This window comes from Marmota marmota, unplaced genomic scaffold (genome assembly GCF_001458135.2).
Source record: "Marmota marmota marmota unplaced genomic scaffold, marMar, whole genome shotgun sequence".
Lineage (NCBI taxonomy): Eukaryota > Metazoa > Chordata > Mammalia > Rodentia > Sciuridae > Marmota > Marmota marmota.
The window spans coordinates 43,129,391-43,157,125 of NW_026000108.1; positions in this window are offsets into that span (position 1 = coordinate 43,129,391).

Consider the following 27,735-nt stretch of genomic DNA (forward strand, 5'->3'; position numbering starts at 1 on the left):
ATTTGCCAATAAATTCGTAGAAGTGCATAAGAAAAGGGGAGGAGTTAAGGATATTTTTGGCCCAAGCAACTGTAAGGATGGAGTTGACATTTACTGAGAAGGTTAGGGGAGGATTAAGTTTGGTGGTGATGGTGGACTAAAAATTCATAATTCAGTTTTGAATGTGTTGAAATGGAACATATTGGAGTATGTTCAAATGAAGATGATAAGTAAATTGAATAAGTGGTCTGGAGTTCAAAGAGAAAGGAAGGTGTAGAGAAAAAAATGTTGGTGACATCAATATACGTATGGTATTTAGAGACATGGAACTGGATAAGATTACCCAGGAAGCGAATGGCCATAGACAAGAAGTTCAAAGACTAGACACTGCAATATGCTAATGCTAGGACAGTTGGAAGATGAGAAGGACCAAACAAAGGAGACTCATGAGGAACAACCCGTGAAGTAGGAGATCTGAGAGAGTGACTTGGAGCTAAGCAAAGAGTGTTTCATGGTGGAAGAGATGTGTTGAATAAGATGGACACTGGAAAAATGACCACTGGATTTTATGGTACAGAAATGGTTGGTAGCTTTGACAAGGTGGTTGTGGTGGAGCATTGGTGTTTAAGTTCTGATTGGAGCAGGTTCAAGAGAGAATGAGGTGGTGTGGTGATACCAGCGGCTCTTGAGACTGAGCTGGGAGGATCAGGAGTTGAAAGCCACCCTCAGCAACTCAGTGAGACCCTGTCTCTAAAAAAAAATGCTGAGGATATGGGTCAGTGGTTAAGCACCTATGGGTTTAATCCCTGGTATTAAAAAAAAAGTTAAAAAGAGAATGAGACAGGATGTTTCAAAAAATTTTTTTAAGGCTATTGACTATTAAGGGAAATAGAGAATGGGGTGGTAGTTGGGATGGGGCATGTGAAATTGAGGGAGTATTTGAAAAGATGGGAAATATTACAATTGGTTGTGTATTGTATTTGTAATGAAAATGATATGATACAGTGAAAAACTGATGTTTCAGGACACACACACACACACACACACACACACACACATACAACTGTAGGATGCTTCTGAGCAGTTTAGAACAGATGGTCTGAGATTGACAAGCAGACAGTTCTGGGAGCTACTTAAAGTGCAGAAACAGGGGTCTCTTAACAAGCCCTATGAAGAAAAATAGGGATATAGCCACAGAGACAGAATTAAGAGACTGCAATAGTTGCGGCAGTAGACCTTCAGTCTACTCCCTGAGGAGGCCAGAGATCTAATCCTATAATATGGCAAACTGAGAGGTCTCGAGGACAATGCAACATGGAATATTTGAATAGAGTAAGGAATTCCTGGGCAGGAAGGAATTCCTGGAGGTTCTCTCTGGAGTATTGCTGCTACTTGGTCAGAAGGCTTCCTTTTTACTCTTGGGTTCACTCCCCATTCCTATATTTCTTGGGAGCAGAGAGAATGTGTCCTACCTCCTCATGTCCTCCTCTCTTACCGTGCTTTGTATACAATGGCTGCCAAATCAATGTTGGTGAAATTGAATTGAAGATACTCCTCCATATGAAAAGTGGGTTTACATTGGACCATAGTAGCAAGTTGAAGTGCAGAAAATTGAGCTGTTCATTCATCGACACCCCATAGGATTGATTTCTTTGTAATGCGCTGAATTCGACTGCATTGACTGGTTTACTTATTAGAGTCAGAAAACAAGTTTCATGAACAATTGTGCATTGAATGACCTTTTCCAGGTCCCCCAACCATTTACCGAAGGGTAAGTGGTTGAAGGGTTTCTTACTGGCTTATTTATGTGTAAGTGGAAACAACGTGCTTTTACTCCTAAGTAGCAGAACATTTCTATTTTGTTTTAACAAATCAGGCCAATTGCTATTATTTCTACAAATAACATTCTAAATCAGGCAAGGGGATGGAGGAAGGAGTAAAACATAAAGCCAAAAAACTGAAGGTGGAGTAGAATTCTAGACATGAGCTCTCTCTGCTTATTACTAGCTGTGACATTTAGGGCAAGACACTTAGGTTTCTGAGCTTCAGATTTCTGTGCTATAAATTATGAGCCTGTGCCATTCATTGACTTTGCAGATCACTGTGAAGATCAGATGCAAATACCAGGGGAAAAGACAAAGCAGGTGCCTCTTTGCTGGGGTACAGAGACAGGTGTGTTCAGGAAGACCTCCTTTTTTGGTCTGCAGATGCCTACCTTCTTGCTATTTTTTTCATATGACCTTTTTTTCTGCATGTGGAGGTTGAGGGAGAAGGTTCTGTCATGTCTCTCTTCTTGGCCCATGTCATATTGAATTACATCTTTACAACTTCATTTAACTCTCATTCCCTTAATGGCCCTGTGTCCACTGGGAGATTAGGGATTTACTATATTAATTTTGGGGTGACCATTCAATCCCAAAGAAGCAGAGTTCCTAACTAAAGCTGCTGTCTTCTTTCTTGAGTAGCATGCCACAGCTCAACAGCTCTTGACATTCTTTTTTGGGGGTCAAGATGGTACAACATTTCATCTGCCAACATGCCTGTTATTTTCCTGCTAATCTCCAAGAGTGGCAGCACTTTGCCATCTCAATCCCAGCACCTGGTCATGCTGCCATTTGGGCTCAATGGGCCCTTTGAGGATATCATGGAGTTCTTTGTAAAGCTTTTCTAAGTATTTGAAAATACATTTTCTTTTGAAAAATCAGGAAAGAGCCTTTTGGCAATGAGTACTTTTTGAAGATGTTTACATCAATGGTGAACAGGGAGTAAGGTATTTAAAATACAAGTATAAGTAGTTTGGATTCTGTTTTCTGTTTCCCCCTCCCTTACCCCCCCCCCCCCCATGGAACACGGTCTGAAGCCACCTGCACTGCTTCTTCCTTAGGCAAATGATGCTAGTGATCCACTCATGTTTTATGCGGCTGTCTTGCATAGTTACAAATAACACTGGTGAACAGCATAGAAATATAAGGCTTAACTAGCACCATTAATGAGAAACATGAGAAACTCTTGGATAAAACCTGTCATGAAGTAGGAGAAAGATGTGTTTTTAACACTGTACGGATTGTGTTCTATGATAGATCGAGTTAAATTTGGATAATTTCATTTGTCCCTCACAAATGCCATTTTTCAAAATCTCACTTCCTTGCTATTTTAATTTTCTCTGACCTGCCCTCTTCTTCATTTTCTGTTTGCCCTTAATCCTTTAATACTCTCTTCTTATCTTTACTTGACTGTTCAGAATTCTTAATGTTTGGAGAAACTCTTTTTCAATTAGGTCTGGTACCTGTCAAGAAACAGTAAATAAGCATGGTATTATAGATTAGATTTTTAAAAGGCTATTTAAGTCATATCAGTGCAAGTCATTTTAATATTTGAGGTGCCAAGGGGCTTTCACAGCCCTGGAACTCAGAAGAGGCTGAAATGTCTTAATCCTTGAAGTGTGGAAGAGGAAGGAAAGGACATTTTCATTTTTACGTGAGCAAAACTTGTTTTTCCAAGGTCATGCAGAGTTGTAGAAATCCAAAGCAGAAAGATCTGGCAGACACTTGCTGTTTTGGGGGCTCGTCATCTATTTGCCTATACAGATTTCTTCAGTGCCCCCAACACCTGTCCCCTTTAAAATCAATTGGGACTTCCTCACAAGCACTTGAAATCTATTTTTAAACAAGTCAGGGCTAGAGTATTAAACATGGTGAATAGCTGTAAATCCTGGAGAAATTGCGTCTGGGCAAAACTACGGATATTTATGCAGTAGTTTTGGTTCCAAACATCCCCATTTCTCAAGGCATTTGAATATTTTTGGTTTACAAAATACTTCCACTTGTTTTTTTAATGTCAGAAGTGTCTACATTTTTATAACTCTTACTAAGGTATCTTGTGTTCATTACTGTCTCCATAAAAGCTAGTGATTTGGTAGCAGTGGTATATTTTATGAACTGTCATGGGATATACCACATATTATGTTAAGGGGAGGAGGGAGAAGATGACAAACAAATCATAAAGTTGTCCATTTTCTTAGACAATTTTACAACTGCTTTCCTCATTTTTTTAAAATGTTTTAAATGACATATACATTTGGCAAAGTAAAATGTTCATGTTACATTTTCGTGCTTTATGCAATTAAGAGCTATGACCTTATCAAAACATTTAACAGTTTTTCTTTTTAACCAGACACAATAAAGAGAAGACTTGCTTGCTCATTCCTGGCTATGCCATGGACAACCTCTGTAATTCTGAGTAACATTGGAGCTTCTTTCTCTGCTGGGAAGGAATAAGATTACTAAATTCCGCAGGTTCAGATACAACATGGACTCCAAGATATAACATAAGAGGGCAAAGTGATTTGTGCTTCTCAGATTGCCTATGTAGTATCTGGATGACTGTTGGGGTGCAGTCCTCATTGTAAATTAATACATCAGTGATTTGCTTATGAAGCAATCTATGGAAATTTGGAGATGTGACACAATTTCATTTGGGCTTGATCACTCCTGAGAAAATTGGGTGCAAAACTAAAGGAATACTGTATGCAAAGCTAAATCTAAAAATTTTGCTCTAGTTGTGCAAAGGATACTAAACTTTTGTGCATAAATGATCACCATACCCCAAATTAAAAGTTAAATATTAAATTTGGATCAAATGTTTATAATGAATATTATGGCTAAGTGGTTAATGGCTTCACTTAGAGAAGTTTTCAAAATCTATCATAAAAACTCTCAAATTACAATAGAAAAAAGAACAAAGGACATGAACGGGTAATTTATTAAAGCATAAAATTAATGGCCAATGATGAAAAAAAGCCAAATTTCATTAGTTACCATGGAAATGCAAGTTAAAATATAACACCATTCCTCTTTTCCAAATTGCAAAGATTTAAAAATATTATATTTAATATTTCATTATTCATTTAATACAAATGGCTACCTTAGCACCTTCAGGATGGCCATGAGGTAGTAAAGGATGAGAAGCATTATTAGACAGTATATAATTCAGAATGTGGACAAATGCAACATGTCATTATTCCCCTGCTGGGCAACATGGCCATGGGGAAGGAAGCTTTATGTGACTTTGGACACAGACACTCTGTGTTAGATCCCCTGCACTTCTGTCTCTAGCTTGACCTTGGAGAGACTGATAGTTTCTTAAGCCTTCTGAGCTTCTGATTTCTTTTCTAAAAAGAGGATAATGCCTAATTTGTAGTTACAGTGAAGATGCAGCAAAAAAAGAGATGCTTCTAGAGAAAAAAAATGGCTCCTTAATAAAGCTGACCTCATAGAAGTCAAGGAAGGTGAGGAAGGCTGTTGAGGGAGTGCCAATGTAGACAGAGGGTGATTCATGGGTGCAGAGGTGCAGTTGAATGGGAGGAACAACTTCTAACATACTATTGCATAGTGGAATAATTATGGTTGACAACAATTGTACATTTCAAAATGGCTAACAGAGAGGATTTTGAATATTCTCAGTACAAAACAATAATAAATGTTTGAGGTGGTAGATATACCAATTACAACAATCTGATCATTACACATTGTATACATTGCATTGATATATCAACTGTACCCTGTAAATAACTACAATTGCTGTTCAATGAAGAATTATAAAAAAATGCACAAACGTAGCTGCTTAATAAATGGCAGCTATTTAGAGTATTTTCTGTAGTTTCAAATGCAAAAACTTCAAAATTTGTGTCGGATACAAATTTTGGTCAGGAGCTGGCCCATCGTGATCTCCAGGCTGCTTTGTGCTATGGGACGTTTGACAATGTGATTCTGGATGTCATGACTTCTTTATAAATGAAATCTTTTTTCAGGTAATAGGCAACTTAGAACTGTTTTTCTTTCCACCAAAAGATTCTATACTAGATTTTCAGCATGGAACATAAAATTTATGCAGAACACAGTGAGACAATCAAGCACGAGGCAGAAAGAGGCATCACACAAAGAGAAAAACAAGTTGATTCTCTGGGTAACAGACCTGTTCCCCTGTGCAGAGTATATGCAGGAGAAGAACACACCGGTTGCAAGGGTATCTGTAGAAGCAAACCAGGAATGAGTTCCTCTAGAGTTAAAGGAAAGCAAACGATGAAGTTTCTTTACTTAAAAATCTGACTATCGCACAACTGAAGTGATAAAGATCGAGAGGAAGCTTCTAACCAATAAGTAGCCTATGCCTGTGTTCATGGAAGCACTCAGAGCATGAATAGGAAAACAGAAAAGGAAAGTTCATGCAAGACCATGTTGGAAAAGTGACTGGCAAACCTTCTAATCATGTGGTAATGTAATTTTGATGAACAATCAAAAAGTAATGCTGCAAAATGTTTATAGTTTATTTGGTGTAAACACAGCCCTGTATTACTATCTGAATAATACCCCTTCTGGAAAACATCAAGGTTATAGGTCCCCTCTCATCCCAAATGCTTCCTCTCCTTGTTTCTGGAACTCTTTATGGAATGGCAGTTCATTGACAGAAGTCACCAGCATCAACTTCTTCTATCTATCACTTCTTCATTTCCAGGGTTGCCGTCTCCCTGTGCACACCTGTTGCTGCACATCTGTTGGAGAAGCACTGATACCAGCACTTACATTGTGAGAATACTAGTGTCTACAAAGAGGGTGATGTACAGAGCGTATACTCTGAAATCTTCTGATCTTTTGGGTTCTATATCAGAGCTTGGTCCTGGTAGAAGCTGGGCAAAGAGCTCAGGATCTTCCAGGTGTGTGAGGTAGATCTACTTGTGCCTGTATCCTCCTCTTTGTGAGATGCAAAACTTGTTCAAGGGACCCCACTGACAAATAACCCCTTTCTGGTCAGTGTACCTTCCATGTCTTCTCTGGTAGCCCCTGACATCAGAAAAGCCTCCTTTCTTCTCTTTCAAGCACAACCATTCATTTCCTCTCATGTCACCCCAGAGCAGCCTCAGGATACCAAAGATTCTATGCATCCACAGGGAGAGTGGTCTACAGACCAGAAGCCCACAAGCCTTAGTCTCACCTACTGAGTTAACTCTGAAGAGCATCTCCTTCACTCCATAGCAGGAGAAGCAGCCCTTCTCAATGCACCCTCTTCACTAAATAACGTTTTCCAGGAAAGAGTATATATTGTAACAAAATAAATGAAATAAACCCCAACTGGAAGTGAAAGTTCTGTCTCTGGAGCTGGCTGACCTGTTTGGCAGGTCCCCACCTCTTCCTGGAGGGGCTGAGAAAGCTTATTTGGGACTGGGTGTGCCACACATTCTATGTGCTTTGAATAGGTTATGCTTCCTGATGCTCTGTTTTATCAGCTTACAATTTTCCTCGGATAACACCAAGCAATTTCTCATTTCCTTCCTCCTTTGATGTATGATCTTTCAAATATTCATAGATGCTTTCCCTGCCTTTTTTGTTGTGAAACCTAGAGTATTTATCTTTAGTCCTTCAATCACATCAGTATTGCTATTCTGAGTTCTTGCCAAGTGTGTGACAGCTGGAGGGTTCTAGAGCCCAGCTCCCAGAGTGGAATGAGGAGGTAAAAGCATAGGGATGGATGCCCTTGGGATGTGTGGTCATAGGGAGTGATGGTGTTCTCCCAGCCAAACCTGACCCTGTGTCATTTCACTAAATCTGAACCCAGTTTAGGATTCCTGCCCATTCTACTCCAGAAAGAGCAAAACTGTAATACTTAGGGGCAGTTGTTTTGGTGGATAGAATGAAAACATTAAGTTTAGGAAGCTCTTTGTTCTGGAGTAGAACGGGGCTGGGGAGTGGATATAAGAGCAAGAATACAGAGATGTACAGAGCTAGCTTCGCGGGCTGGGGTAGGTGACTTTCCGTCTCTGAATACAGCTCCTTTACCTGTAAAAGGTTGTTAACTTTTGAGGGTACATTGAGATGCTTGAACATGGTTCTGACAGTGTTGAACACAGAGTAGATATAAAATAAGCAGGAGATTTGCTACTATGATTGCATTTGGAGCCAGAGAAATCCAAGTTTACCATTTCTGGTTCTCACTAACCCTGTCACCGTCTGCCAGGGCCTACCAACCTTTCTGTAAAAAGCCAGATAGTAAATGTTACAGGCTGTGCTGGTCACTATTGCAATGATTCAACTTTGCCATTGTAGTGTGAGGGCATCTATGGACTGTACATACACAAACAAATGGCAAGACTATGTTCTGATAAAACTCCATGTCTTAGTGTGTTTAGATGCTATTAACAAAACACTCTAAAGTGGGTGGCTTATAAACAATAGAATTTTTTTCCTCATATTTCTGGAGGTTGGAAAGTGCATCATCAAGGTGACCACAGACTGGCTGTTTGGTGAAGACTCATTTCCTAGTTCACAGATGAAGCCTTCTGTCTGTGCTCCATGTAGTGAAGGGGGGTAGTTACTCTCTGGGGTTTCTTCTATGAGGGCATGAATCCCATTCATGGAGGCTCTACTCCTATGACCTTCTTAAAGGCGTTATTTCCTAATAACATCACTTTGGTGATTAGATTTCAATATATGGATTTTGGGGTCACATGAATATTCAGATTATATAGAACTTTATGAAATCTGAATTTCATATTATTTTATGTCACAAAATATTCGTCTTCTTTTCTTAAATGGTTGACTTTTTCCAATCATGAATCAGGGTAAAAACATTCTTAGCTCTTAGGCCAAATGAAAACAGGTGGAGAGCTGATTTGGCTGGTAGGCCTTCGTTTGCCAGAACCGGCTTCAGGTTAATCATTCATCTCTCTCTTTTTTTTATTTCCCTGTGAATTTTATTTCACATTTTCATTGAATTGGTTCAATGAGGTGAAGTGCTTGGTGTATACTAAGTGTTCAAGAAATTGTTATTACTTATGTATTATTATTCTTATTAACACTAGAGACCCTTTTCCTTATTGGCCTATATTTTTAGTTTAATATGATAGCAGTTAAGGGAAAAAGATGTCAGTTTATTTCCTTTTTTGAGCTTGCCTTATCAAAACTCGTAGAATAAAACTCCACTTAAAAATGTCATTTGTAAGCTTCTCATCTATTGCATCATAAAACATTGGCTTGGTCTTTCTTCTGGTTTCTTGCCAGGGAGCATTTAAACCCTTGGAATTTCCCAGGGGTAGGAATGCCTTTGTTACTTAGGATGGGCCCCTGGGACTCCACCTGAGTAGTTTATGTTAGTGAGGTGACTCACTGGTGGGACCCTAGTCTCAGCAGGGGTTTTGGCCAATCCAGAAAGACCAACCATGTGACCAGAGGGTCCTGGCTTAGGACCCTATGATATCAACCCAACCACCTGACTTTGGAGGAGGGGAGAGAGGCTGGAGGTTGAGAACAAACACCAGGCCAATGACTTCCTGGTTAGTAAACATACCTCAGTGTACTGCAGGAGATGTATCCTGGGGACCAGGAAGCTTTGCACTTGGGATTCTCCTGTGCATCTTTTCAGTTGTCTGGTCCTGACTTGGATCCTTTATAACAGAACTGTGATTGTAGGTGTGATGGTTAATTTTAGGTGCCGGCTGGACTGGATGAATGAATGCCTACCTAGAGCATTATTTCTGGGTGAGTCTGTGATGGTGTTTCCACAGGAAACCTGTATGTGAGTCAGAGGAGTGAGGGGGGAGATCCACCCTCATGTGGATGGGAGGCATCCTTTGGCCTGGCAGCCTAGACAGATCAAAAAATGAGGGAAGAGGAGAGGTGTTTCCCTGTCTCTCTCCTAGAACTGGGACACTCTGCTTCTCTTGTTTCAGCCTTGCCCAAAGAAGGAGAGAGCCATCTAGTCCCTCTACTAGCCCTACTGCTACTTCCACACCAAGGTCATGGGCACTGTCCCTGGAAATGTCCTCTGTCTGCGAGTGGTGGCATTGCACTTGGACATTGTGCGCCATTCGATGCTCCATCCTGCTGTGCCCAGCTGCTACCAGCCCTCTCCAGCTTCTCATGTCCTCATCTCCACTGATGGAAGCTGGTGGGGCCTGGCTTACTGGGCAGAGGGACAGGAAGCCTTCTTGTCCACTTCCCTTAGGTGACATGGTGTGGGGTGCCTTCTCTGTAGTCCTCCAGTCCAGCTCTCATTATGGAGTGTCTGGGCCTCTACATGAAAGACACTTAGTTTTGCATCTGACTGGACCCCTTGTTCACCCATCCCTAGGTCAGAACCTGAGGGTGAGAGGGTCAGGATGGGATTTAGGAAGTCTGCCTCAAATCCCTTAATACACTTGTTAACAAACCTAATTTTGAATATTTATAAATAATGTTGCAAAGTAGGGATTATTTTATTATCCCATTTTATAGATAAGAGATTGAAGTGTGGGGTTCAGAAGTATGGAGAAAAGAGTTACTATGGTTAAAATTTGGGACTCTGTTCTGCATATCAAAGAGATGCCACCAAATTCCAGTTTATGACCTGTTGCTTCATTGCTTAGTATGTATTATCCTCCTAACCCAGAATAATTATAATAATAAATCAACTTGATAACTATTAATGGTAGATATTATTCTTCTATAGGTAAAATAAAGTAATGGTACAGAGCAGTTAAGCAACTTGTCCTCACTCACACAGCTGAGAAGGCATGGGGTCAAGCAGGCTGGCTGTGGGGTCTGTGCTCTTAGTCACTAAGCTATACCATTTCTTAGAAAAATTGTGACATGAGTTCACATACCGGGGGGGAGTGGGGGCTTGGCCATATGCCAGGCGTAGCACATGCCTGTGTTAAGGCAGTTAATCCTCACAAGGATTCTATGTCAGGCCCTATTATTAACCATTCTAGAGATGACAAAATTGAAGTACAGAGAAGTTAAGGACTTTCCCAAGACCACCAAGTTAATAAGTAGCAGAATAAGTAGCAGAACCAGATTATGAACCTAGAGCCCCCTGCTTTACCAAAGAATCACCCAGCTCTCTAACTGGCCTGAGGAGTGTTTTTTGGGGGACAAGACTGGTGACTTACATGTAGGCTCTTATCTGTGGCTCCAGACTGGGTATTGTTGTGCCTTGTGGAAAGAAAAAGAGAGAACCCTGTGAGAGTGATGTTATCCACCCCAAGAGTTACAAACAGTTCGTGGGTAAGAAGGATACCCTGGGCAGTATTGGCATAGCAGGTCCCCATCTTCTTCAAGGGAAAATGTGCCGAGAAGCCTCTTTCCATCTGGGCTGTCAAAGGACTGACGGAGGCCTGTGGCTCTGTTAGTTGCTGCTTCTCCAGGGTGGGCAGAGGCAGTCCGGCCGCATTCCTCCTAAGGCTGCCCGTTCTGGAGGGGGTTGAGGCATGCTGTGGTGTACTTCATCTTCAAGTCATTAGGCTGAATTATATCTTCTCGACCACATTGTCTTCATTTTCTGTTTATAGATCCGAGGGGATCGAACCTTACTTTTATGGAACTGCAACTTTTCTCCACAAGCTTTGTTGAGAAAAAGCAACCTTTGTTTTTTTTTTAAATGCATCTTTAATTGTTCCATTTTGGGAAAGAAAGAATAAACTATAAATAATTTTTACACAGGTCTGTGCTCGGGTAATTATTTTCCTGAAAAGAGTAATAGACAGCAGCGTGGGCCTGGTGGGGGGTGGCACAGCAGCGGCCTGGCAAAATTGATCTGTGGACTGGAAGCTTGTTATCAGATGAGGAATTAAAGAGCAGACCCTTACAGCTCCACGTGAGCACATTGCCGGCTTCCCATCTGCCTGGGGATGCAATTCAAGGAGTCAAGGTGCAGACTGTGATCTATGGGACTCGTGGTGATTGGATCCTCGCTCCTTAACAGTGCCCCTCTCCTTCCCGGCAGGGGCCGGTGACAGCTGAAATGAGCTGAAGTCTTCTTGGGAAGAATTCTATATCAGGGCTCCTCAGGCAAGGAGGTCCCAGGAGAGGTCTCTGAGGGGTGGAATAGATGTCCTGTTATCCTGCGGCAACAGCAATCTGTTGTATTTCGCTGGCCCCTGGAAGAGTCGTTGGCACAAACGTTGGCTTCATTTACTGGTGGCAATTCCTGGGCGCCAGCAGAAGAAGGTCAAATTGATGGGGGTGTGGGCTCAACTCCCTCTCCTTTTCCCCTCCCCTGCGCCTCTGTCTTGTGCTCCTTGCCTTCACTAGTTTGTCCCAGCACCATCAAAGCTATTGCCCTAGCTGGGAAGCCTAGAACAACGTTCCAGTCCTGTGTCTTTATTTCTCACCTCCACTTCCATCTCAGTCTGACATTTGACCCTGGCAACATTTTTTTTTTTTTTTCCAAAGAGACCATCCCCTCCATGATGGAGATCTGCCCTCGGTTGTATTCTTGTTGGGAGCTGTTTGCATGAGGGTGACTCTGGAGCCAGTTTCTATGCCATCAGTGTGGGCCCCTCCAATTTCATAAAAACACAGATTCCTGTACAACTTCCCTAGAGTAGTGATTCTCAAATTTTGCTGAATATCTGAGCCACCTTGAAGCTTTTGAAACTCACAACATCCAGACCATTCCAGCTATCAATTAAATCAGAATTCTTGGGGGTAGACCCTGGCATCACCGTTTTCTATGACTCCCCAGATGAATCCAATGCACAGCCATGTCTGGAATTGCTCTCGTGGACATATCTGATTCAATTTCTCTTGGTCAAAAGCCCACTGATGGCTTCTCATTGCTTATAGGTTTAAAAGCTTGTACTCCTTGGCTTGGGCTGGTAGTCCTTTATGATATGACCCTAACAGATATTTTTGCTCCACTCTCTGCAATGTTCTAGTTCTGTCTGGAATAACTCACTATTTATTGTATATACCATGGCCTTCATTGCCCCTGTGAGTTTCTTCATCCTTTTTCTTCTTTTAGGATTGATATTCTGTAATTCATTGATTCAGACAGAAAGCCTGTCACTCCCTCAGGCAATGGGCTTATGATGATGAGTCTCTGACTCTCTGACGCCTCCTGAGTATCCAACGATTCAATTCAATTCTGACACTAACTCCCAGAGTGAGCACAGAACCCACAGGCGAAGGGTTCAGTCCCTACTTTGGGTGTCAGCCACAAGTCCCAGGGACCACCTGTACTTCTGACCAATCAGCTAGAAATCCGAGAGTTCCTACAGCCCCCGTTGTATTGGTCACCATCTATGTCGTCTGTTCTGTTTCTCCGGAGTAGCTTGACTAATGCAGAGTTGATGAGGAAAGGGTTCTCAATAAGATTTTGTTATCCCAGTCAAGATCCTTGAAGTTAGCAGTCAGGATCCAAATGAATGGGTAAAGAAATCTAGTTAGTACTCCCTCTGTATTTGCCCACCTTTAAAAAAAATATATCAATGTCATGACCACAGTAAGAAAGGTCTCCAGCAGGCTGCTGCTGTGCTTTATTATAGCATCTCATTCATCAGGCCCACAGGCTGCTGGGTAGCAGGACCCCTCCGAGGAGCTGCTCCCCCCCCTTGGTTTGGATGAAGTGAATAATGTAGGAGTTAAGGGGTTCCTCATTTCTCCTTCTATTCCAGTCCTAAGCCTCCTCTCCCTGCCCCACATCTGTCTTCGCACTGCAGAGTCTGAGCAGAATATCTAACTTCTTTCTTAAGTTATTACAGTGTTTAAGGGAGCAAGTGAATCTTTTTCTTCTTTATGACTAAATTCCTGTGGCTGGGGCCTACTGGAGCAGGATGTTCCGTCTTCCCTGTTGCCTTACCCTCTCCAAGATGGCTGTGGCTCTCCTTTGTCCAAAGTCAAGCTGCAAATCCGGTTACTTTATAACAATCTTGAATGAAATGAAAATCTCTGAAGTTTCTCCTCTCTGTCTCAACATTTGGTTGAGAAAAATGAAGTTGCCATTGTTGGAGCTGATGAAGATTAAATGAACTGCCTCTGAATTTAATTGAGTCTCTGTTTGAATAATATCCATGGTGGGTCCTACTGCAATGTTTGGTGATTAATGGTGAGAAGGAACAACAGTAACATCTGGGCCCAAAGCTGTTCTTGGCTTAGAAGGTGTTCCTTCCTTTGAGAAAAAGGATTCTCTGCATCATTGTCCAAATAATCATTAGCAGATAGATCAGCTGAGACATTTTAATTAAAATTTCAGAATGTAGAAGAAAAGTTTCCTAACACATTTATGCATCCAAGTTAAAATAAAAAACTCCGTTATTGAAAAGGGAAATAGTTTCCTCCTTCCTCCGAGGCAGAGATGGAAGCGTGGATTATGAAGTAGCCTTTGTTTGCTCATAGATAGATGCATAAAAAGGAGAAATGGACACAGATCCCCCCCACCCCCAATCAGTTGTTGAAACTATCATTACAGGAAATATTCAAGAGAATGTGAAGAATCATATATTTGGGAGTTAGTTTTGCCTAGTTTTCATCTTGTGAATTTTTTATGAACGAATAATAGTCGTGGAAAGTGCTATGAGTGATTAAGGTGATATAAGAAATAAAAGCACAGAGTGTTTTGAGAGATTTTGTTTCTAAATGTTGACTAACTATACTGGAATTATACAAAATATTAGGGTAAATAGAAGCCTTCTGCATCTGTTCTTGTTATAACACCTGTTATATTCCATGGTGGAGGAATGAGACAGCTAATCAAATATATGAACAAATCTTGGAAAAGGGTATCTTCATTGAAGACATTTTAATCTAATGCTCAGATAAAAATACAAGGACTACATTGAACAGATCTCTCTGTTTAGAAGAGATTTAATTCTAACAAGATTTTTGATCTACTAACACTATAAAACAATAAACAGAAGTGTCTAGGGAATAAAGATGCATTTATTTAAAAGTCACATCCAAGTTTACAAGTTTTACTTTATAACATAAAGAGGTACCATTGTTCAAAATGAAAATAGCTACTAGAGAAAAATGAACTAATAGTATGACAAACATTTCTTTTTATACAAGACATTATTTGTTATTATTTTTGTTTTGGCCAGCTACTTACTAATAAATGTCAGAAAGGGTATACATTATTGTGTTAGTTAGCTTTATATTACTGTGACAAAATACCCAAGGTAATCAACTTAAAAAGAGGAAAGGTTTATTTTGGTTTTGGAGGTTTCAGTTCATAGTTGATTGGCCTGTTGCTGTTAGGCCTGTGGTGATGCAGCACATATGCTAAGTGAAATAAGCCAGACACAGAAAGACAGTGTTGCATGATCTCATTTATGTGTGAGTCTAGAAGAGTGGGATTCACAGAAGCAAACAGCAGAATGGTTGTTAAGGGAAAGGTTGGGGGAAGTAGGGGGAGATGTTGGTTCAAGGAGCAAAGATTCAGTTAGACAGGATGAATAAGTTCTGGAGATCTCTTGAACAGCATGTGATTCTAGTTAATAACATATCGAATACTTGAAAATTGCTAAGATCTTAAGTGTTTGCACCACAAACAAATGTAAGTATTTGAGGAGACAGCTGTGTTAATTAGCTTGATTTAATCATTTCCCAATGTATACATATGCTGAAACATTACACTGTACATATGCACATTTTTAATTTGTCAATAGTACTTTAATAAAGGTGGGTGTGTGTTGGGGGGAGGAGGATATCTGTTGTGCTTTCATTTGCTGTCAGGACTCACTGTTGGGGCCCGATCTCCCGAGGTCATGGAAAGTGCACCCTGAAGAATCTGCCTGCAGAGTTCCTATTTATTAGCAGAAGCCAAAGAGGCTGGAATGCTCACAACAGGACAGCAATAACTCCTCCTGCTAGGCTAATTCTTGTGGGGCAAGATGACCCTGTTTAAGGAGAAAAGAGAAGGCTCCTACTGTATTAGCTGCTAAGTACTTGAAGTGTGTGTTTCCTGGCATGTTATGAGAACATATCTTGTTTTGTCACTGGGGAAAAGGTTTTCCTAGAACTAGTAAACAAGTTGGTTGATTGCAATATGTTCTGCCATAGTTCAGATTTAACCTCACACTGCCTTACAGAAGATGTGTGGCGCAAGAGCACAGCAGGTGTGTAGGCTCCCCAGCTCCCCCAAGAAACAAATTGTCATGTTAAGACTCAGAGTCCTCAAGGACCAAATGCTCAGCAGCAGCTTATTCGTGGCAACAGATTATAAGGAATTTTTTTTTCAAATATCTGTGCCTTCTGTTTTTTTTTTTTAAATGATATTTCCTCTCATGCTTTTTTATCATTTTTTCTTGGTTATTCTTATTCATTTGTTTCAATATTTGAGTATTTATAATTATTTTTGAGCTTTGTGGCTCTTGATGGGAATATATATATATATATATATATATATATATATATAACAACAGAACAACACAAAAGAGGTAAATGTGAAACAAAGGTTAAGCAATTATGTTCAAGCAGTTCTGAAAACCCAGGGAACACAGTAGAATTGGGGGGGGGTTATATTTGCCATTTCTCTTGTTCTAGAAATTTCTACATTTATGATACTCATTCGGAAAGGGATGATCCCTTGGGATGAAAGTTGGATCTGCAGATGGTTTCTGAGAGGCAGTAGGATAGAGTTGACCAGAGAGGCATCAAGCAAGACCTCTAGGCCATGACTGTTTCCTTAAATTCTCCAAAGTCTTACCATGGCAGAGAAAGATACTTACAAAACAAACGTAAGTTTTATAAGTATCACATGAAAGTCAATGGGAAAAAGCTTTACTATATGATTTTGGTGGAGTTTTGAATAATCAAATCATTATTATTATTTTTTTCTTTTGTGATATTGGGGATTGAACCCAGGGCCTCCTGCATGCTGGGCAAGCACTTTACCACTGAGCCATATCCCCAGCCCTCGAACCCATAATTGTAACGCAAATGCAAGATGCCCATGGAATCTCACCTCACAAAGACCATGTGACTGTTCTGAGGTGTAGACTAGGTAGGAAGGGCTTTGGCTGCGGGAACAGGGTTAAAGAAAATAGCATTTTCTAACAGTTTTGGGCAAGCTATTTTCTTTAGGTTATCTCATTCCATCCTCTCAATAGAACTTCTAGGAAGGTTTATTACCCCAGTTTGTAGGCAGGACATGGCTGGAAAGACTTGCCTGTTAGTCTGGAGCCATATTGCCCCAGGGAATGCTGGTCTCTGAGTCACACTCTTTCCCTCTGTCACTGGGCTTCCTTGGGTCCCTCTGTAAGGGAGGGCGATAGGAAGGATATAGAAAAACACCAAGAAGGTTTCAGCAAGTGCTGGCTTCCTAATCTACTTTTCTATGATTTCCCAGGGACTCTCAAAGCTTTTTACTTCTGACCTTTGTGCTCTAAGTCTACAGATGTAGAATAATTTTGATCAGAGGAGAAAAACATGGTTTGGCTTCTAGAGTTATTCTGCTTTCTAATGACCCCAAGGGCAAATTCAGATTTGCTTAGCTTTCTGTAAAATGCTTTTTAGGTGCCCTATGACTTTACAAGACCATCTGTCTTATCTCAAATTTTAGATCAGATTTTATTTTTTTGAATACCTGTGTGTTTTTGAACAGTGTGCAGTTCAGAGGAAAAGTTTTTCTTTTTCTTTCCGGGCTTTGTCAGCCAAGTCACTCCAATCACTGGAAGCCTATTTACTTTTCAGACAGGTGGACCCCTTTGAGCCATCTTAACCACGCAGAGATGTCCAGGGTCTGGCTCAGGATTGTCAGATTAAAGATTTTTTTTTTATATATCAGAAATGAGAATTGCTAGAGGTTTTTGGTCAAGGACAAAGAAAACAGCTCACCTTGAAATCAAGCTACAGTGTCTTCAGGGGTAATAGGAATGACGTGCAAGAAGAGTAACAAAAGCTCTTTTCTCAGGAAGCGCCAGTCAGAAACCCTGTCTTTGTGAAGAAAATATTCTCCTTGGATAAGCACATTTCAGTGCTACACAAATCGTAGCATATTTGAAGGACACTATTTAAATGAAAGACATTTTTTTGTGTGTGTGGTTTCTCTTCTTGATCTTGGACAGTAATCCCATGAAGGGGATAGGACTTGTAAGATACCCCCATTACCACGTGAGACAATGGAGAGTTAGGAGGTGTAAATTATTTGTCCAAGTTATTTGTTATCAAATATAAATTCAGGCCCTCTGAATCCAGGTTTAGATCCTCTGAACAATAAAGGATGTACTGATGTATTTGTGACCACCTATGAGACAAAATTCCAAGATTAGAGTTACTAAAATGTTCACTTGTCCCCAATTAGCATTGTATCCTTTCTTTGATAATTTTTATAATGGTAGCAATAGGGTCTTGATTTAACATCTGAGCGGCCATCTTAAATGTTAACCGCCATCTTATGAGATAAGTTTTGCTTTCCTGTACTTCCTCTTACCCAAACACTCCCCATCCCCATCAGTGACCTACCCTATGGTACCACAACCCTAAGCCAATCCCAGAAGGACATGACCCCTTGACTCTGGAAAGCCCCATGGTGCCATCACCTAAGCCAATCCCATGCTATTCCCCACCCACCTAGCTCTATCGCAAGCACCCCCAGCCTATCCCATAGTGCCACAGCTACAACTCCAAGCCCCTACCCCACAAAAGCTGAGCACTCGAACACCTCAGGCGCCTCTCTCCACTCTATAGAGGGATGGCCTTTATTTGTCAGCTTTGGCAAATAAACCTTTGTGTGGATCTCTGCCTGGTCTCCGTCCTTCAGTTCTCGCTCAACCATCTCTTGCTTTCTCACTTTCCTTTCAGTAGCTCTGATTGCTGTTATTCTATCATTAATTGTGGATGATGCTTACAAAGCATACACTTATGTCCCTATAAGACTTTGGAGAATTTAAGGTGATAATAATGGCTTAAAAGTCTTGCTTATTCCTTCAGACCATTATCAATTTTAAATAATCCCCAATTGCATTTCCCCTCACTGTGCAGACTGTACTTCCTAGTTGTGTGACCTTGTACGAATTACTTAACCCCTCTGGGCTATAGTTCTATCTGTGTATAAGGACAATAACTGTCCCTACTGTATTGGTCTATTGTGAGCAAGAAGTGAGTTGCTATATTTAAACTACTTAGAATAGTATCTGACACTCAATAAATGTTAGAGATTGTTACAATTGCATACGAAGTGCTTACTTATTACCTAGTAAGCACTCAATGCATGTTGAGTTTAAAAAAGGAAGAAAGAAAGACAAACTGTACTGAATTCACATTTTTCACAGGGCAGGGGAAGGCACCGATGACTTGAAAGAGAAGCAAAAGTTACTCCTGCTCACAAACTTAAGAGACACAGCCATCCTCATTTAGCTGAACACCAGACCTCTTCTGATCCCAGACCCATTGCTAAAGTTTATCACCATCTATCAAGAAAGTGTCGACAAACCACTGGGCTGTGATTCACGTTGCCTGTCAGAACTGGAGCCTTAATGACCTCTCTTGCAGCCTCCTTGATTGGGGTTTGAACCAGCAAACCCGGCCATTCACCTGCACGCTTTTCAGTCCTTTGGGCCCCTGCTATAATGAATGGACTCATAGGCACTTTTCTCAACAAAAGTGACAGCGGTTGCTTTTAGGAAGAATGTTCAAAAGCACAGTCACAAGAATGCTAAGCCAGGCGTGTAAGTAAATGTGAATTAAGTCATCACATTTTGCCTAATCTCCAAAGAGAATGCGTCTGCCTTTGAGCAGCTAAGAAAAAGAAAAGAAAGGATTAAATTATTTGCATGTAGACCAACTAAATGCTAAGTTTGCCTTTGGGGCAAAATATTTATATTACTTCCTACCAGGTCTGCAAACAAGCTATTGTGCTCCTGGCTAAGAAGATTAAGTGCCCAGCTACCCAGTTCTTGGGAACAGAGTTTCCAACCAGTCTTTGAAGAGGAAAAGGCTCTTTGAGTTAAGACATAGACAACCATAAGGTGCAGCAACATTGATGTCGGTACTTTAGGTTCTATAAGTGAGAATTAAATGACTAGGAACGATTTGCCTTTCTTTAGAAGAGTGGACTGTAGAAATACAGGGAGCAATTACCTGTCTGGTAATCTATTCCCGAGAGGTGAAGGAAGTCAGCAAGAGGTAACTATGAACAGAAAAATCACACTATGTCTAAACCCTGGAGCCCACCAAGTTCCCCATTTTCTGTTTGAGGATTGACATAATTCTTTCTCTTAAAAAATGCAAAGGGCTGGGTGTGGTGGTGCATACCTATAGGTCCATAAGCTCAGGAGGCTGAGGCAGGCGATCACAAGTTCAAAGCCAGCCTCAGCATCTTTGTGAGGCCCTAAGCAACTCAGTGAGACCCTGTCTCTAAATAAAAAATAAAAAGGACTGGGGATGTAGTTCAGTGGTGAAGCGCCCCTGGGTTAAATCCCTAGTACCAAAAAAGCCCAATACAAAACAAAACAAAAAAGAGACAAGGTAGGTAAGTTTGACTTTTGTTAGTGTACAGAGGGAAATTATAAAGTACATTAAAAGGAAATTATGATGACAATTCTGCATATATGACATTTCTTCTTTAATGAAATTGTTCATGACTGTGGGTTCGATTCAGATTGAAGGTAGTTAATCCCCACTGCTTCTCAGCCCCAAACTTCCTTTGATTTTCTTTTCCACTACTCTAACTTCTTGCAGGAGGTAGAAATACAGTAATATTGGTAATAAGAACAGAGATAATACTTGAAAAATTAGGACTGAAGGAGTGCTTGTTTTTTGTTTTATTTATTTATCTTAAGCGCTAGATGTTTTATTAACCCCATTCTAATAAGGTAAGGAATTAAAATAACTTGTTCTGTCTGTCTCAGTCAGTAAACATAGAGTTCAGATTGAACTCAACTCCTAGCTCTTAGCATGGCCACCTCTTTCGTGACTGTGACAGCTGCTTCTGCTACTACTATGACTATAATTACACCAATAGCAACTGTAACAAGCGACTGCCACTATCATCACCATGACAGCTATTACTACCGACATGACTACAACAACCAATACCAGAAATGAACACATGTCCGTCAAGCCACTTAAAGCTCAGTGATTAAAAAACGATCCTGAATCAGATTGGAGGTGCTATTTGTTAATGGCACATTATTAACTTCTCACACTGGGCTATTGAAGTAGCCTTAATGACAACTGAAAATGAACAGAGGGTTTGGGCCTCACTTGAAATAACCTTAGAGAAAGGGTAGAATTTTCAAGAAGTTGGGCATTTTTTTTTAACAACAACAACAACAACAATAAAAATCACCTCAAATATTGATTTTCTGCCATAAAAATCTATATTGGTCTTAATAGAATGAAAATTTTTCTGTGATAGATTTTGAGTAAAATTGACAGTATGGAATCTATGCCAAGTAATCTAGTGACTCTGTATTTTCCTAGTCAACTCAGGTGTGTGAGTTTGCACACACTAGGCTAAAAGACACTGACATGCAAGGCCAACAAATGGAGTGGCTTTGCCACTGTCGAAGGCTGGAAGTAAGTGCCAATTTGATCTTGGGGTCTCGGTTCAAGTGTCATGTCTTCAAGAGGCTTCTCTGCTGCCCCTCGTCCCTACAGCTAGATCAACTCCTTCCCCACCTGCCCTGCTTCGGAAAATTTTCTTAACTATTAGTAATTCTTAGTGGCTTGTAAGAATGTTGTAATTTTACAAAGAATAAATAACAGAAATCGTGGCTGGTTAGGTTCCAACTGTTGGAGTCCTGGGTTTAGCACAGCACCTGAAGTTCGGAGGAGTCTGAAACTCTAGGATGAATGATGGAACCCAGGAGCTTGCTGAGGAGCTGGCCCTTGGCCTCTGGACCCTGGTGTGGGAAATGTATTTCAGTTTTAAAACTTTAATGCAACAGTTATTTGGAGAGACCCCTCTGGATCCCCTGTTGTGGCCACTAGGAATGTTCTGGTGAAGGGCTGCGAGAGGCAGTGGAGGCCCAGCCTCCCTCAGGGCATGTCTGTCCCTTGCTGAGTGAGGTGAAGGGAGCTGGGATTCAGTTAGGTACTGGGCAATGCACCTGCCCATCTTCTTTGGCAGCAGGCTGTGACACTCCTATGGAACTGGTCTTTCTAATAGGGAAGGCATATGGGCCACTTATGTGCTTTTGGGGAATGACAGACTTAACTGCCTTGGCTGGTCCTTTTAATGGAAACTATAGCAGAAGGAGAATTCCAGAAGAATTTTCTCTGCTTCTTTGGCTCTATACTACTTTGTTCAGCCCCCGCTGGGTCATTTTAATAACATGGTGAAGTTCTCACTTATCTGGCACTAAGGAGGATGGCGATGTTCCACCTAAGAGGATTTTCCAAATAACTGAAACTTATCCTGCTAAAGTTGCAAACTTAAAAAGAAAAATCACATTTTTGTTTTACAGATCCTAAAATATATGATGCCTCTCCCGGTCTGCCTTTTAAATCAATCCATAGTGAATATATTTTAGCTTTATCTTAGTGGCTCAAGGTCAGAACTTTGAACAGAGACTCATAGGATATTTTAGAATTTGTGGGCATGATCAAGATCCTCTGCTTAACTTCTCACATTGGTCAGGGAGAGGAGGAGGCCCAGAGAGCTGATGTGAATTTCTGAAGGCTGCATAGCTAGGTGACAGAGAGCCAGAGAAAAACTCAGCCCTTGGCTCTTAGCTGAGTGGTCCTTCCATTACATTAGATGAGAAGTTCTTTAGGGGTGTAAGGGGTTTTACCTCTTCCACAAGCAGCTTTAGCTATGTTTATTATGTTCTTATGCTTGATTTTTATATTTTTTCCTGTATCTTACCTAGTTGAAAAAAAATTAATTTTCATTTCTTGCTTTCTTGCTATATTTACGTCTAGAGGTGTCTGGTCTCCTTACCTGGGGTACCTCTTTGGAGTGGGTGGTGGCAGAGACAGGAGGGGGACATTTTAAAATATTCTCTCTATTTCCCATAATTGTGCACAATATCTCTTATATAGTAAGTCCTTATGAAACCGATGTTGATTGTTGATTCTGTCACCTTGTGGGCTAAGGAACCAGGTCACTGAGGTCATTAGAAATGGGTTTTGAATGAGAGTAGGCAGCACTGTAAGTAAGTTCTGAGAGATAGCAAAGGGTTCCAGATTATAACTAAAGTATGTCAGCTTCCTGACACCATTTTGGCTACTTGGTGACCTTGTTTGCTTACCCCTGAGTTTTCAGGCAATTCTAGAAAGTGAAAGGCATTGGATGAGAGAAACATTGCTCCTGCAGGAGTCACAATGGATATGACAACAGTAAGAATATTCCACACAAGCAATGCTTTGAACTAGGTCTGGGAGTTGGATTTTAGACCTCGTTCTGCCACTGGCACAGGGCTAGGTCGTGTTTACAGTTGCAGCCTACTGCCTAGCCCAAGGCCTGTGTCTCACACAGTCCCCTGGTGTAACCCGGTAACTGTACAGCACTCTGTACAGAGGAGGGGCGCCTCACTCTTACAGGAAGCATAGTCTGACCCGGATTCTGAAGAACAGATTGAAGTTAACTAGGCGAAGGGACGGTTGCCTTGGAAAAGCACTTTAGGCAGCAGGAAAAACCAGGTACAAAAATCTATTAGGGGAGAAAAGCTCTTGGGAATGAGAGCACTGTAGTCCAAGGTGAAACCAGAGAAATAGGCGGAGGCAGTTCATGGGAGGTTTTAGAAATTTGCTAAGGAATAAAAATTTGATTTGGGAATGCAATAAGGAGTCTTTGGAGCATGTTAAGTTGGGAAATTGCATAGTCAAATCGGTCTTAGAAAGATAGCTTGGGCTAAATTCTGGAGAAGTTTTTTTTTGTTTGGTACCTAGGATTGAACCCAGGGGCACCTAACCACTGAGCCACATCCCCAGTCCTTTTTATTTTTTATTTAGAGACAGGGTCTCACTAAGTTGTTTAGGGCCTTGCTAAGTTGCCGAAGCTGACTTTGAACTTGTGATCCTCCTGCCTCAGCCTCCCGAGCCACTGGGATTATAGGTGTGCACCACTGCACCGGGCTTAAATGATGGAGAATCTCTTCATTCCATAAATACACATGTAAGATCTGTCTGGTGCCCTGTGTTCTTCCAGGGGACAAAGGTTTGCCTAAAATCCCTCATCTCAAGGAGCTCACAGTCCAGGGCAGGTTTGTGTATCTGGTGGCAGCAGAGGCAGTGGGGCAATTATAATTTCAGATAGTAAGAAGGATCGGAAGAAAACATAGAACAGGGCACAAGGAACTGGCTGGGGGAAGTGGATTGGGTATGAAAGATGCCTCCCTGAGATGGGACACAATGCAGTGTGGGAATGGAGGTACCATCATGGTACATTATGAGACTATGGGTTTGCAGATGAGAGTTGTGTGCTGTTGGGTCAGAGGTTGTGGGTCACTGAGTCTGGATGGATGGAACCAGTGAGAATCATGGGGAAGGGCTTATCCCTCTGCCGTGTCTCTTGTCCCCAACACCAGGTCCAGCAGACATGGTGAAGTAAGCATGACCCAAGTGTCCTCCTCTACTTCACACATATTTACTCAGTACCTGTGAAGTGCCAGGCATCTTTGTAGGCATAGGTCACACAGCAGGGAACAAAGGAAAGTCCTTGCTCCCAAGGTTCCCATCATCAATTCAAATAAACAGAACTGCGTGATTTTAGGTGATGGGAAATGTGAAGATGGGAAGTGGAAGTCCATGAAGGTGACAGAGTGTGACGAGGCAGGGAATAATTTATAGCGTGTTTGGGGACATCTGGCACAGTGACGTTCAAGCAGAGACTTGAATGATGGGAGGGAGTAAACCTTCTAGATATCTGGGGAAAATGTTCTAAGGAAATGTAGGGACAAAGATCCTGAAGTAAGAGGAGCTTGGCACATTTCGGGGACAACAAAGAAAACAGGTGCAGTTGAGCAAGTGATCCAGGGGAGGGTGGGGGAGATGGTGTCAGAGGTGAGGGCCAGTTAGCGTGGTCTTGCTGCGAGGATGTCCTTGAATAGAGAAAGGATGTGTTTTAGTCTGTTCTGCTGGCTATTCCAAAATATCTGGGATCACATAAAGTCCCCCATCTCAAGGAGCTCACAGAAATTTCTCACAAGAGAAATTTCTTTCTTATAGTTCTGGAGGCCGAGAAATCCAAGATCTAGGCACCAGCAGATCTGGGTTCTGGTGAGGATTCCTTCTCTGCTACATAGTTGGTGCTTTCTTGCTGTGTCCCCTCATGGCAGAAGGGGAAGACAAGCTCCCCGGGGCCTCTTTTACAAAGGCACGAGTGCCAGTCGTGAGGGCAGAGTCCTTGTAACCTAATCACTGCCTAAGGGCCCCACCTCTTGATACTACTGCCTTGCTAATTGGATTTCAATTCAGGAGGTTGGGGCAGGAGGATCACAAGTTCCAGGCCTGTCTCAGCAATTCAGTGAGATGGGCTGGAGATGTAGCTCAGTGCTTGCCTCTCATGTATAAACCCTGGGTTCAAGCCCAGCACAGCAACAAAACAAAACTAAACCAAAAAACAAACGAACAAACAAAAAACCCCATTTCTTTAATGGCCCTGTGATAAGAGAAAGGGACAGAAATCTAGAATATAGGGAGTCTCATTTTTACAAAGGCTTTTGGAAAATTCCAGAGGAGAGAAGATTCTGACTTAGACTAAGGTCAGAGCAGTGGAGGTGGTAAAAAGTGACTGGATCTGACTATATTTTGAAGATAATATCAAAAGACTTGTTTTTGGATTGGATGTGGAAATAAAGAGCCAGAGAGTCAAAAATAAGTTTTGAGTATGAGCAAGTGGACAGAGGGAATTGATACGGGCATTTTTAAAGGGGCTAACTTATTTTTTTTAATACTGTGCATGTCAGGTTTGAGACATTAGCTATCCAGTAGCAGGGTTCTGAGGCAGTTAGTGATATGGGGCCAATACCTGGGAAGAGGTCATGGCTGGAGGTATCAACTCTAAAGTTGCCAGTGAATATTTGGATCCTTATTCTGAAGGTCAAGTGAAGAAAGCATTTCAAGGTGGAAGGAATAATAAACTTTTTAGCAGGCTGCCTCTATAAGAGGTTATGAGAGAACTGAGAAATGACCATTGTCATGATGGACTGACAGCGTGGTAGGGACAAAAGTCCAAGAGAGAATTAGCAGAGAGGAACTTGACCTTGAGAATATGAATTTTATTTTTAAAACAGAATTTCTACAAAGGGTAGCAAACAACAAAAACAATAAAACAGGTAGTCAGAGGGGACTATAAGATCTAGGGGTTTCTCCCTGATAGGTAATATTATAGCAAGTTTTTATTCTTATGGGAATTATCCAGGGAAGAGTGCCAGCGAGGAATGTTCCAGTGTACAGTGAAGGGGTCAGCCATTGATAGCAGAGAAAATGTGCATTCTTTCAGCTGGACAGAGGGAAGCTTATGGAGGTACAGAAATAGGCAGGCTTGGGGCTGAGGGAAGTCGTGGCGTCTCTTCTGACTGCCTCCATCCATTCAGTCAATAAGAAACCAGATCACAACCAAGTGAAAGGTCAGCAAAAGAGGTGGCAGAAGTTTAGTAAAGAAAAGTAGATATGGAATATTCCTCTGCAGAGTGGAAGACTTAGAATATCATGGAACCATGCATTCCAGGAAGCAAAACAATTCTGCTTGGAGTCTGGAGCCCTTGATTTGACAGGAGACAGATCAGCGTAATTATGTGTGATTGGGTACCTGGGATGCAGGTGTTCAGAGTGGGGTGTACCCTTAGTCGGGGTTGGGTGAAAGGGAGATTAGGACATCTAGCAACCCAGCGAATAATAACGACGGGCTGCAGAATCTATGGGAGGGTTGGGATCCATGCACAGGCATCCATGGGCTCAGTGGACTGTAAGGAGTTGTGGCACCAGAGAGTAAGCCCAAAGGATATAGGAAGCTCAGAGAACAGGATGCTTGAAATGAGACCATGGAAGTGGGGTGGCCATTTGTAATGGTGGTAAGAGGGAGGCTGAGGGTTAGGAAGATCAGAGCATTGTATCCCCAAAGACACAAAACGAAGAGGCCAAGATTTTGGCAGGAGTTGCAAAAAGACATGGAAACCACCGAGGGTACTGGTGGAGTAAGTGACAGGTGCTGCATCTTCAAGAGACAGAAGGAACTGAAGCATCTGCAGGGAGGAGAAGAGGGAGGACAGGAGGCCAGCACCTCACTGGACGTGGTGGAGGGAGACACATTGGAACTTCACATAGCACCCTATCTGCATCCTCATCGTGCTCTTTTATTCTACATTTTATTTCAGATGGTGCCCTTATTCTGTCTGACAAGCCTCATCTCCTCACTAAACTGTGAGTTCGTTAAGTGCAGGGACTTTTTCCTCCTGATGTTCAGCCCCTACAGTGCCTAACACCGTGCCCAGTCTATGGCAGGCAATTACCATTTGCAGGATTAGATTGCACCAAAATGTGAAAATTTAAAGATCAAGTAGCTAACAGCCTCAGAGGATATGATATTGAAATGGAATTTACACCTAGATTTATGATGTGTACTAAAAACATAGCACTGTCAGCTAATCATGTAGTTCCAATTGTTTCTAGAGTTCCAAAGACATTAAAAATATAATTTGATCATAAATATTGCAAAGAAAAGCCTGAGGCCATTCTATTTGCATGGAAAGGTGCTGGTTCCTTGTTTCTGTGCTGCAGGAATAAAAATGTCTGGGAAGGAGCACTAGTGACTGACTTTTGATCATTTCCTGAACACCCCCTGCCCCCCAATATTTGTTCATCCAAAATTGCTAAAAAAATAGTTAATTTTCATTTTGCAAAATAGTGGTACCTGTGCCTTACCCAGACCCCACGCAAACTGGGCAATGCAAAAATATCATTCTTTTAAATTTCCTCACTGTGCAACGGCATTGGATATGATGAATAACAAACATCACAAGAAAAGAGAAATTTTGATTGAAACTGTAAACTCAAGTTAGATTTGCTTCCATAACTTATTTCTGCAGCATCTAAATGTAAATTGTAAGGGTGAAGA